Here is a 13,668-nt window from a genome sequence, read left to right on the forward strand (position 1 = left end):
AAAAGGTATTACTATAAACTGGATACTACTCTAATTAATAGTTCAGAAGTCTAATTCATTATTTAGTTTTGTGCATTTGCTAAACACATTTCTCATTAAAATTTTTGAAGTAATACTCACCCATTTTTCTAAGTGTTTGACAGAAAGGAATAAAAGTTGTTGAAACATTGTCTACAGGTTCTTAAGAGCAATAAATTTATTTTAATAGTTCAATATTCTAATCAGAACCCTAGAGAAGGCAAATGCATGTGTGTGTACATACACACACACACACACAAGACTAACAAACTTTTGTGCAAACTATTGACTCAAAACAAAAACATTAAATCCTGATTTCTATATAGAGAAAATGCACTGCCATGGTAAAATAACATACAATTGCTATCTTCAAGCCCATTTTAACTCATCTGACTTAAAATCTTTACAAACATTTCAACACTGACCGAGTGAAATATTTCTAGAACTAACTTTACTTAACCCAGCACATAAACAACATTAGTACCCAAATACTAATACTTACTTCTACTACAATAGTATAGCCAAAAACAAATTATTACAAATTTCTCAAAATTATTTTATTGCCTGGAAATATATACAAAGTCACCTTACAAACAGACAACTTTCTGATACCGCATTTAATTGCTCTAGAAAAATTTACCAAAGTCTAGTACCTCATCTGAATACCAAGTATGTCTTCTGCGGAAACATTGCCAGATGCTCTTGAATTTCACAAATAGGTCTGAAATTTACTTGAAGAGCATCTATACTTATTATTCACCAAACATCAATAAATCAACTCATTATTAAGTGGGTAATACAAATAATTTTAATATATAACTCTGAGCCCACTAAGTTTAGAGATATTCAGGGAAATAAGACAGATGCACAGCAACAAATATCAGCCAATGCCAACTACTAATTGAATTGTTTAAATAATAAATGCCATACACGTTTAGGAGAAAGAGAAGTCACCACAAGTGGGGCAATTAGGGTTGCACATTGTTGTGCAACCCATCGCGACCATCCATCCCCATAACTCTTTTCATTTTGTAAAACTGCAACTCTATACCCACCAAATGAAAACTCCCCATTTTCCCCTCCCTCAGCATCCACCATTATATTTTCTGTCTTTACAATTTCAACTAAATGGCCTCGAATAAGTGGAATCATAGATTATTTGTCTTTTTCTGACTGGCCTATTTCACAAGCAATAATCTCCTCAAAATTCATCCAGGTAGTAACATGGATTTGCATGAATTGCAGAATTTCCTTCCTTGAAAGGCTGAATTATTACATTGTACGTATATACCACATTTTGCTTGTCCGTTCATCTATGAACACTTGGGTTGCTTCTATATTTTAACTATTGTGAATAATACTGTTATAAAACATAAGTATACAGGGGTCAGCCCAGTGGCACAGCAGTTAAGTTCACACGTTCTTCTTTGGCAGCCCAGGGTTCGCCAGTTTGGATCCCAGATGTGGACCTACACACCGCTTGTCAAGCCATGCTATGGCAGGTGTCCCACAAATAAAGTAGAGGAAGATTGGCTACAGATGTTAGCTCAGGGCTACTCCTCAAAAAAACACAAAACGTAAGTATACAAATCTCTCTTTGAAATCCTGCTTTCCATTTTTTTAGGGGTGTACCCAGAAGTGGAATTGTTAGATCATACGGTAATTTTATTTTTAATTTTTTGAGGAGCCACCAAACCGTTTTCCACATTTTACATTCCCACCAACAGAGCTCAAGGGTTCCAATTTCCCCAAATCCTGGCCAACATTTGTTGCTTGTTGAATAGCAGCCATCCTAATGGGTGTGAGTGGTATCTCACTGTAGTTTTGATTTGCGTTTCCCTAATGATTAGTGATGCAGAGCATCTTTTCATGTGCTCATCGACCATTCATATATCCTTCTCTGGACAAACATCTATTCAAGTTCTTTGCTTATTTTTGAATTATGTTGTTTGATTTTTGTTGTTGTTGGGTTTTAGGAGTTCCCTATATATTCTCAACATTAATCCCTTATCAGGTATAGGTTTTGCAAATATTTTCTCCCATTCTGTGGGCTGCCATTTCACTCTGAGGATACTGTCTTTTGAGGCACAAAATTTTCATGAAGTCCAACTTAGCTATTTTTTCTTTGGTTCCATATGCCTTTGGTGGGTATCATATCTAAGAAGTCACTGTCAAATCCAACGTCATGAAGCTTTTGTCCTGTTTTCTTTTAAAAAGGGTTTTATTGTCTTAGGCCTTACATTTAGGTCATTGATCCATTTTTAATTAATTTTTGTATTTGGTAATAGTAAGGATCCAACTTCACTCTTTTGCAGGTGGATATCCAGTTTCCCCAATAGTGTTTGTTGAAAAGAGTGTTCTTTGTCCACTGAATGGTCTTGGCACCTTTGTGAAAAATCATTTGACCCTATATTTGATGGTTTATTTCTGGGCTCTCTTTTCTATTCTGTTGATCTGTATGTCTGTCTCTATGCCAATACCACACTGTTTTGATTACTGAAGCTTTACAGTAAGTTTTGAAATCGGAAAGTGTGGGTCCTCCAGATTTTTGTTTTTTCAAGATTGTTCTGGCTATTTGGGGTGCCTTGAGATTACATGTGAATTTTAGGACAGGTTTTTTATCTGCAATAAAAATCATCAGGATTTTGATAAGGAATGCATTGACTCTGTAGATAACTTTGGGTAGAACTGACATTTAACAACATTAAGCCTTCTAATCCTTGAATATAGGATATGTTTCCTTTAACTGCGTCTTCTTTAATTTCTTTCAGCAATGTTTTGTATTTCTCACTGTACAAGTCTTTCAATGCCTTGGTTAAGTTAATTCCTAAATATTTTATACATTTTGATGCTACTGTGAATGAAATTGTTTTCGTAACTTTCCTTTCGGATTGTTCGTGTATAGAAATGCACTGGTTTTTGTGTTAACTTTGTATCCTGCTGTATTGCTGAATTCATTTATTAGTTCTAACGGGATTTTTGTGTGTGTGGAATCTTTACGACTTTCTACATCTAAGATCTTATCACCTGCAAACACTGATTGATTTTCATATGTTAGACCATTTTTGCACCCCAGGAATAAATCCCACTTGGTAATGGTATATAATCCTTTTAATATGCTACTGAATTGTTTGCTAGTGTTTCCTTGAGGATTTTTGCATCACTGTTCAAAAGAAATATTGGTCTGTAGTTTTCTTTTCTCAGAGTGTCTTTTGCCTGAGTTTGGTATCAGGGTAATGCTGGCCTCACAGAATGAGTTAGGAAGCATTCCCTCCTCTCCAATTTTTTGGGAAAAGGCAGAGAAAGAGTGGCACGAGTTGTCCTTTAAATGTTTATTAAAATTCACCAGTCAAGCCGTCGGGTCCTGGCTTTCCTTTGTTGGGAGATTTTTTTTGTTACTGATTCAACCTCCTTACCACTTGCTTATTTCTTTGTGATACAGTCTTGGTACGTTTTTTCCATTGGGATTTTGTCCCATTTCATCTAAGTTATCCAATTTGTCAACAAACAACTGTTCACAGTACTCTCTGATAACCCTTTTAATTTCTGTATAATTGGCACTAATGTCCACATTTTCGGTTCTGGTTTTAGTAATTTGAGACACTTCTCTTTTTTTTGTAGTCCATCTAGCCAAAAGTTTGTTAACTTTGGTGATCTTTTTGAAAAACCAACTTCTAGTTTCATCAACTTTCTCGCCCATTTTCTATCTCATTTCTCTCTGCTCTAATCTTTAGTATTTCCTTCCTTCTGCTAGCTTTGCATTTAGTTTGTTTTTCTTTTTCTAGTTTCTTAAGTTGTAAAGTTAGGTTGTTGACTTGGGATCTTCCTTGTTTTACAATTGCAAGCATCTACAGCTATAAATTTCCCCACTTTGGATGTTTCCCATAAGTTTTCGTATGTTGTGTTTTCGTTTCCATTTGTCTCTAAGTATTTTCTAAATTCTCTTGTGATTTCTTCTTTGATCCATTAGTTGTTTAAAAGTGTTGTTAAATTTCCAAAATTTTCTGAATTTTTCGGATTTCCTTTTTTAATTATTTCTTCATTAACATCCCATTGTGGTCAGAGGAGTTACTTCATCCCCTTGTGGTATTTTTATCTTTTTAAATCTACTGACACTTAATTTGTGGCTTAACATATTTTCTATCCTGGAAAGTGTCCCATGTGTATTTGAGAAGACTACGTATTCTGTTGTTTTTGAGTAGAATGTTTTGCATATATCTGTTAGATCTAGTTGGTTTCTCATGTTGCTTAAATACTCTATTTCCATACTTATATTCTGTCTGGTTGTTCTATCCATTCTTGTGAGTGGGGTACTGAAGTCTCAACCATTATTGTAGAACTATTTCTCCCTTCACTTTTGTCAGCTTTTGATTCATATATTTTGATGGTCTGTCACAAAGTGTGTAAACATTTATAACTGTTATATCTCCTGGCTGCACTGAACATTTATTAATACATAATGTCCTTCTTTGTCTCTTATAATCTTTTTGATTTAAAGTCCATTTTGTTTGAGATTAGCATAGCCACCCCTGCTCTCTTTTGATTATTATTTGAATGGAATATTTTTTTCCATCCTTTCACTTTCAACCTCTGTGTGTTCTTGGGTCTAAAGTGAATCTCTTAGAGACAGCATATAGTTGAATCATGTGTTTTTATCCATCTCTGTCTTTTGATTGGATAGTTGAATTAATTGACATTTTAAGCCATTATTAAGGAAGGAGTTACTTATGTCATTGTGCTATTTGTTTTCTAAATGTCTTTTAGCTTTTCTGTCATTCCTGCATTATTGCCCTCTTTTGTGTTTAGTTGTTTTTCGTAGTGAAATGTTTAAACTCCTTTCTCATTTCATGTATCTTCTAGCACTGTATTCTTTATTATGGGAATTACATGTAACATGCTAAAGTTATCACATTGTAATTTTAATTTATACTAACTTCAATAACACACAAAATCTCTGCTCCTTCACAGCTCTGTCGCCACCCCTTTCATTTACTGATGTAACAAAATTACATCTTTATACATTGCATGCCCAAAACTATAAACTAATAATTCTTTTAAATGCAGTTTCTTAAATTATATGGAAAACAAGATTTCAAATTACAAATCAAAGATACAATAATACTAACTTTTAGACTAATGTGTTTTTTTCCTTAAACAATAATGCAGGAATGAGGGACACAAAATAGCTAAAAGGCATTTAGAAAACAAATAGCAGAATGACATAATCACCTCCTTCCTTATCAATAATGACTTGATCAAAAATGTATTGATCTCAAATCACAGAGAAAACAAAACGTATACTTACAAACCACTGTTACAATAATACTAACAATTGGCCATTGATTTACCTTTATTGAGATCCTTCTCTCTACGGCTTTGAGTTACTCTTTAGCATCCTTTCATTTTATCTTGCAGCATCCCCTTGAGCATTTCTTGCAGGACAGGTTTAGAGGTCACAAACTCCCTTGACTTTTGTTTATCTGAGAATATCTTAATTTTTCCCCTCACTCTTGAAGGACAGTTTTGCTGGATATAGGATTCTTAGTTCACAGCTTTTTTTCATTAGCATTTTGAATATATTAGCCCACTCTCTTCTGGCCTCCAACATTTCTGAAGAGAAATTTGCTCACAATCTTACTGAGGATCCCGTGTATGTGATGATTCATTTCTCTTGCTGCTTTCAAGATTCTTTCTTTGTCTTTGTCTTTTCAATGTTTGACTACAACGCATCTTGGTGTGGGTCTCTTTGAGTTTATATTATGTAGAGCTTGTTGAGCTTCCTGGATGTTTATATTCACATCTTTCATCAAATTTGGCAAGTTTTCAGCTGTGGTTTCTTCAAATATTCTTCTTGCCCTTCTCTCTTCTCCTCCTGAAACTCTGTCAATGCATATACTAGTCCACTTAATGGTGTCCCACAGGTCCCTTAGCTTCTGTTTCCTTTTCTTCAACTCTTTTTCTTTCTGTTCCTCAGATTTGATCATTTCCATTGTCTTATCTTCAAGTTTGCTGATTCTTTCTTCTGCCTGCTCAAATCTGCCTCTGAATCCCTCAAGTGAATTTTTTGTTTCAGTAAATATACTTTTCAACTCCAGAATTTCCTTTTGGTTTCTTTTTAGGTCTTCTACTTCTTTATTGATACTTCCATTTTGTTCACACATGGTTTCTTGGCTTCCTCCACATCTTCCTTTGGTTCTTCACAAATCTCTAGGAGAGCTGTTTTAAAGTCTTGGTCTAGTACACCTCCCATTATGTCTTTCTCAGGGACACTTTCCAGTGATTTACTTTTTTTCTTCTGAATGGACCATACTTTTCTGTTTCTTTGTATGGCTTGTGATTTTTTTGTTTGAATCTAGTAATGAGGTACCTGTAGAAATCAGATTCTCTCCCTTCCTCAGGGTTTGCTGTTGTTGTTGTTACTGCTTTTGCTCAGTGTTTTTGTTTTGCTGCTTGTTGTAGGCAGTCCTTCTGCCAAGGATCAGCCTTAGATGTAAACTTGAGGTCTTCTCAGATCTCTTCTGAGCCTTTCCCTGGACATGTACAGTCACTTTCTAATTTCCCTATACATGCAGTTGTTTTTGAACATCCTAGTGTTGAATGGCTGGCCCTCAAAAGGAAGAAAAGTGAAAACTGAAAGGGAGAACATGGGCACTAGCCCTGTAAGCCCCCTGGAAATCACTTCAGCCAGGGAGGGTGGGGCTTGCAACAATGGGGTAGATGCAAGAACAATGGATGCCCAACTGTTTGTCTGCATCTGTGTGATCAGAAGCAGTAACGAGCAACCAGGACAGAGATCCCCAATATTTGGAGGACGTAGAAGATGTGCACAGCTCTCTGCCACATGGCTGGGGGTGAGTATGGGTTGCTGCTACTGTACTAAGAGCTGAAATTGACCAAAATAAACCATCAAATCTTCCCCTGGAAGTTGCAAGCATTCAACAGACTTCAGAGTTCCAAAACAGTTACATGAGACAACTTCTGCCAGTTCAATTTTTGTCCAGGTAGAAAGATGGATTCCTGAAGCTACCTACATTCCCATTATCCCCAAACTTGCACTGCTCTTATAATGTGAGAATGAAGGCTTAAAGTTGAGAAAAAGCAGTAGTAACAGAGACAAAAGAGTGAAAGCAAGATACTACAAAGGAAGAACTGAGGTGTCTTGATTTGGTTTACCTTCCCAGCCACCATTAAAGAGTACTAAATAATAATTTTCAATATAGGTGATGTCAGGGGCCGGCCCTGTGGTGGAGTAGTTAAGTTCACGTACTCCACTTCAGCAGGCCAGGGTTTCACCGGTTCAAATCCTGGGCCGGACATGGCACTGCTTCTCAGGCCACATTGAGGTGGCATCCCACATGCCACAACTGGAAGGACCCACAACTAAAAATACACAACTATGTACTGGGGGGCTTTGGGGAGAAAAAGGAAAAATAAAATCTTTAAAAACTATATATATAGGTGAGGTCAGTCTTGCTTTGTCAAAGGCAATATATGAAAATATTACGGCATTCAAAATAAATCTTAAGAATATTTCTGAATCAAAACTAATTAGAATTTATATCATCTTGTCCACCATGCCAACTGCTGTTTCATAAGCACTGATTCATAACACCTTACATTTTACCTAAGTACATTTTATCAAAGATGTTTAAAAATTTCTAGATCAGTGTTATCAATCCAAAGATAACTGCTGAAAAGTTAGGATTGGGGAAAGGTATCAGTAAGCTCATGTTCCACTCAGTTTTAGTGTATTCTTCAATTTATTTTAAGAACAATTAACAAATTCAAGGAATAATCCTAAAAAGCTTTAATAAAGATGTAACTAGAATTGTTTTATTTCCTATGTGGTCTGTAAAAAGTCAATTATAGTTATTAAACTTGCCATCATATGCGTAACCATCAATGCAAAAAATGGAAAATAAAGATGAGAGAGTCCTTGCAAATGCATGTTTAACCCCAAGAGGAAAAACAAAAATCTATTCACCAATTCCAATTCCAATAAATGTGAACTCCATAGATCTTTTAACAGTTGGGCAGAAAACAGAGATCCCAAGGTTACCACTCACAGGTCATAATTCTCACAACCCCTGGTATAAGGTGTCAAACTTTCTTTCTCATCAAGGTCTGTGTCTGGTTAAGCTTTGGTCATACTAACAAATTTGTTCTACATTCAACATCCACCCACCCATTATTACTCATTATCATGCCAAGAAGGTTAAGAAAGGAAAACAAACTTTAATAAATAGCACATTTACTAATGAAGAAAGAGATCTACTCTATCAAAAGGACTATTCCCTGGTAAATAACTGTCAAGCCCCAGTGATATCAGATGAAGGAAGACTGGATACACCAAGACAAATTACACAGGGATTTTTTAAATTTAAAAACAAAACAAAAAAATCTACGGGCTTGCTTTCTTTTTTCCAGGTCGCCACAAGGTTTATTAGCCATTTATGCTCAGAAAGGCCTTGTTCTGAACAGGACTGTTCCTCTAACATACCAGGCAGGAAAAAGCCACATAAACAGGGCCCACTTCCATTTGCATCCCAAGTTACACTAGAAGCATATCTTAGAGCAACAACAATGTCTCCAGGGTTTCTCAGGGAATGGCTCCAGAATAGGCTCCAGCTTCAGTTCTGGCATTCCTTCTGATACCACACCTAAGTGGGCTCCAGTGCTCTAACTCCAGGCCTAGCTTTTGCCCTGGTGGTAGCCCTGGCTCCAGCTCAATGATTCCAGTTCTGGCTCCAGCTTGGGCTCCAGCAGTTGTTGCAGCTCATCCACCTGTCTATTACAGACCACAATGAGCCTCTGTTTCAGGTACTTCCTCTGTTCCTGGAAATTAACTTTCCCCTCGTAGTAGCATCCAGAAGTCTCATCCTGGGGGATGTGGGGGTAGAGGAAGTACAGCAGATTCTCAGGTATGTTCTCCTCAGGGAGCAGTTGGTAGTGGTGGATGATTTCGGTCAGTGTGAGTGACTGCAGTACCTCCTTGATGCAAGGCTGCACCGAGTAGAGGAGCACCTTATCATTGTCCTGGTGTTCTACCCAGGAGCAGGTAATGCCCCCTTCCAATGATTCACTGAAGAGCAACAGAAAGGTTCCAGAGATGGTCTTCTTCAGCAGTTGGCATTCCTGGCTCCAGCTCACAAAGCCCATGATGTGTCCATCATTCCAGAGATCCTTCAGGTAGTCATGTACCAGGTCCAGCCATGTCTAGAACGGTAGCTTGCCTGGGGGGCTTTCTTGCTTAGTGAAGTCAGCTCAGAACAACCATGCACCTTTAATCCTAGAGTTCTGCCCGAACAGCTTGTCCCTCATCATGCTCAGCTGGCTCCAGTTTGAGGCCTCAGCCAATGTAAGGAGAACTGCCAACTAAGAGCAGGGCCCAGCAAGCTCCAGGGGGTCTTTAGGGCAGGCTGGAGAAGAAGTGCTGATTCTGGAGGTTTGAGCTGAGCAGACTGAACCAGAGAACAGAGGTCCAGAAAATCAAGAGTAGGTTCATATTAGAAATAATCATCACACAGAGGATGTCTGTTTTCAGCTCCTGCGTCAGACCCTGGTAGGTGTAGCCAACCGTGAAGCTGATAATGTGCAGTTCCTCTGTTGCACCCAGCACCCCCCCATTGCTGCCCTTTCCAGAACCACCAGAGTAAGGTAGTCAAAGTCCCAAACTAGGCCCTGACTCTGCCCCTTCTGTCAAAACTGTCAAATTTTTCTGTTTTGAAGTCTTAATGTTGAACCTCTGGAAACCTTGTAATTGAAGAGGATTCCTGTCAAGGGAGATTTCTGCAGTCAGTGACCCACTGCCTTCTGGGAATCTCACCAGCAGCCTTGTTTGGACAGTGAACTTCCTCCCAGTCTTGATGATGAGAGGTCAATAGGGAGTTTAGGACATGCAGGACTAGGTTTCTACCACAAAAGCTTTGCAGAGCAGACACTGCAGCAACTCTGTGATGTGGGCCTTCCATAGGTCCATCCCTTTGGTCAGAGGGTCATCCTGTTGGCCAACAAGGTGACTCAGTCCCTTCAGCTCCTTCAGCAGCTGACACAGATCAAACAGCCTTGTTCCAGCCATGAACCACTTCTTTAGCTATTCCAACCTGTGGTCCAGGGAGCTCCAAGGCAGCATTTTGCTGCTGGACTTCCCATGCCTCCAACTTTGGCAGCAGTAGCTCAATTAGGTAGATAATCAACGTAGCAGTGCTTTGGAGGCATCCAGCACCTCCTTTCTCCTTTTATCCAGTTCACTGAGAGTTTCCCATAGAAGCTGCTGCTGTCCAGTCTGATGGGTGTCCAAAGAAGGTGTGCTCACTGGGGTCTGGGTCTTGTATCAGTAGCAGAAGACATCCTGCTGGTCTCTTGCAGCTGGCTATGGATTTTGCCAGCTTCTCTATCATAGCCCTCAATTCCAGGATCCAGGATTCAATCTCATGTTGTTGGATCTCCATAGGTGCTTCAAGGTCTGGTTCTCCTTGCTCCGACTGGGACCTCTTAGCCTGGATTAGAATTAAAGAGATTAAAGTTCATCTCAGCCAACTGGGTAGAGCCCTGGGGAAAGGTCTAAATGTCCCAAGAGAATTTCTGCAAGTTGTGCTGTAGCAACAATCACTCAGGGTCCTGGCTACAGCGGCCACACTCATAGTTCAGTTGGTCAAAGAAGTGGAAGAATAGCATGTTAGCCTTGAAATCATTGTTGCCCAGTGCAGCCTCCTGCCAGTTCTGGTCTTCAATCCAGACCCCCACGTACTGTAAAATGTCCATCAGAAGGAGGCTATGTGAGTAGCGCTGGTGCAGCTGATCCTGAAATGGAGTGTCAAGATTCTGCAGCATCTCCCACTGTGCCATGTGGGGTCTGAGTCTGGCTATGGGCTCAGTTCCTGCTCCCATTAGTGGCTCTGGTCACAGTTTCCAATCCCTAAAGGGAGCTCCAGCACCAAGGCCTCCCACTCTACCTTCTTCAGCCCCTCTGACCTGCCCCCACGTAGCAAGCTTGAGTGGGGAGCTGAACCCCAGAGCTCACCATTCCCAGCCACCCACACCAACACTAGTTGCCACTCAGCCCGGGTTTTCTTAAATCAACCTCTTTTTGACACACTAAAAAAAAAACTGCTTGCATGTCTAAGCAAAAGTTTTGTTGTTCATTTTCCATTTTCAATAGGAAAGATTAACAACCTTTTGTGCAGCACATAGGAGTGGGGCAGAGGTTGCCTAGAAAGGGAAAAAAACAAGAAAGGTGATGAAAAGTTGAAGCATACTAATTTGGTTCTCTTGGATAAAAGCAAAGAAAAGATGATAATATAAATTGAACTAAACCAAAGAATGAGAGAAAACAGAGGTTTCCAATCATCTCTGAAAAGGCTAAGAGTTAGAAGACCACCTGCATCTACGGTTCATTCAAACAGCGACAAACAGTCATGCTGAGAGAAAGAGTAACCAAGACACCTGAAGACACAGGTGATTGAGAAGCACTGGATTCAAGTGGCATGAAGAAGTTCTAATAGATGCTTTGGTCTCATAACACAATCAAGATAGTATTTCCAGAAGGCAACACTGTGTGTGTAAATCCCCGCAGATGCAAATTCATAAACATATGTTTTCATACAAACGGTCTCACTATAATTTTTTTTTTTTAAGTTCTGGCCCTAAATAGTTCTGAAATCTAGGGTGAGATTATAGATTTCTCAGGAGTAAATATTTTTCAAATAACCCAACAGTGGGAATCCAATACTATGGAGCTTTTCAAAAAAATAAATAAATAAATATTTCTATATAAATAAATATAGAAATATTTATTTATTTAAAGTATAAAGTATATAGCCAGGCTCCGTCCCTGGAGCTTCTGATTCACTTAGTCTAGAGACACCTGGTATCCAATGACCACTGCACTAGAGGAAATGAAGAACACAGTGAAAAGACACCTATCACATCAAATCTCCTCAAAGTGTCTAAACTTACTAGATTTTAGAGCTAGAAGGATCATTAATATCAAATTTAAATACTTTGTTTTACAGATAAAGAAAGCAAAATTCACAACTACCTGCAAGCAGGTAGTTTGACACAGCTGTGCCTCCATCTGGATCTTCAGATGCTCAGCCACCTTTGCTTGCTTCTAATTTGCCCCAAAGACAGTGCTTATAATTGACTTCCTTTTACTTCCTTGACGGAAATGCCAACAAAATTCCTGAAAACAGCCTCTCAGCTGCTTTCTAAAATTTGCAGTATAAAGCAAGTAATTACACAGTAAAAGTATCAAAGAAGAAATTTTTTTGAGGACCGGGGGTGGGATAGAAAAAAATACTGATAAGGTCTAATTCCCTTGTTCATTACATTCAAAAGATAAAAACAGTCTCAGTGATTGTATTAATTTTGGTTGCATTTTGGATACAAGGTAAAATTTAACACAGATGTCAACATAATGGACCCTTCCAAATTTCACTGTCATATTACTATACACACAAATACTATTTACGTTGCTCCTAAATTAAACATTCCCACATTCATTTAGAAGAATTCACTTTCATTTTTCATGCTCACCTAAATCAAACAACTGGAATAAACATTTGCTACTGCAAAAGACAAATTTAAGTTATAGATAAGCAGCCTGCCTTTACAGAATATGTTATTTATACAGGCTTCAAATATACATTAACATTTAAAGTATTACTTTGCTGTTAAAATATGGCCCCTCTTAAGTAATGCAACACAATTAGCTATTAACAGGGCAAGGAAAAAATGCCTCAATAAACCTGGATTGCTTTTAGTATGGTAAATATAATTTTCATCAGAATTTTCTCATAACTCCAGGATATACCTATCATGAATGAAAATAAATGTTTTGATTACTAGTAATTATAAATAATTATTTTTAATATTAAAGCTGAAAGATGGACACCCACCATCCTAAATATATCACAGAATGTGGCAAGCTTTCAAAAACAGCAAGTAAAGTCCTCATTTATTCATTGTAATTTTGTATTTCAGTAATAAAATTTATCTTTAAGAGATACTATCATAAAAGTTGAATTTAAACACATGATTGCTCATTTGATGTCCTTTTTCTTCTATTCTAAGAAATAAGGGCACCAACAACCCTATTTCTAACCATCCCTTCCCCACACTCATTAAAATCCACCTTCTGGAACAAATACTTCAGACCAGAGGCTCTCTAACTTTTTTGAATACATATATTCTACTTAGGTGAAGCAAGATACCCCAGCTCACTTACTAGTTTTCCAGTGTTGTATGTGCACATGTGCAGTAACTTTATATATCCAAACACAGCATGGGAAGAAAATTTCTTTAGAGAAATAAGGAAACATTTTGAGAAATAAGTTCAGAAAAATCTTGTAATTCTCTGATTTTAATGTAAATATCCAATTTTAGCAAACCTTACTAACCCTTCTACTTAGTTTTGTAAGTAAGTAGACCTTAGTTTTATGCAAAAGTAGAAGGAGGGAACTGCAAATCATTTATCTTTTATACAAGAGGGAATGTCTTTCTCAGGATCCAGTTGACAAAAAAATGTAGGCCACCTCTCATGGCACTTGTCCATACATTGAGAATCACTGCTTTACGCCACTCCTGAATTCACCTCTAATCTGTCTATTGGGGAGCAGCATATCAGTGCCCACTACACCAGTAATTAAC

The 13,668-nt window shown here is 38.0% G+C and overlaps 1 protein-coding gene and 1 pseudogene across 7 annotated transcripts in view; both read right to left on the minus strand.

Moving 5' to 3' along the window:
* CNOT4 (CCR4-NOT transcription complex subunit 4) overlaps positions 1-13,668 on the minus strand; it is a 137,473-nt gene that overhangs the window by 36,030 nt on the left and 87,775 nt on the right. The gene's annotated exons all lie outside the window — the stretch shown is intronic.
* On the minus strand, positions 7,898-11,357 carry LOC124243666 (signal transducer and activator of transcription 2-like; annotated as a pseudogene).

The sequence above is a fragment of the Equus quagga genome, chromosome 8 (genome assembly GCF_021613505.1).
Source record: "Equus quagga isolate Etosha38 chromosome 8, UCLA_HA_Equagga_1.0, whole genome shotgun sequence".
Classification (NCBI taxonomy): Eukaryota; Metazoa; Chordata; class Mammalia; order Perissodactyla; family Equidae; genus Equus; species Equus quagga.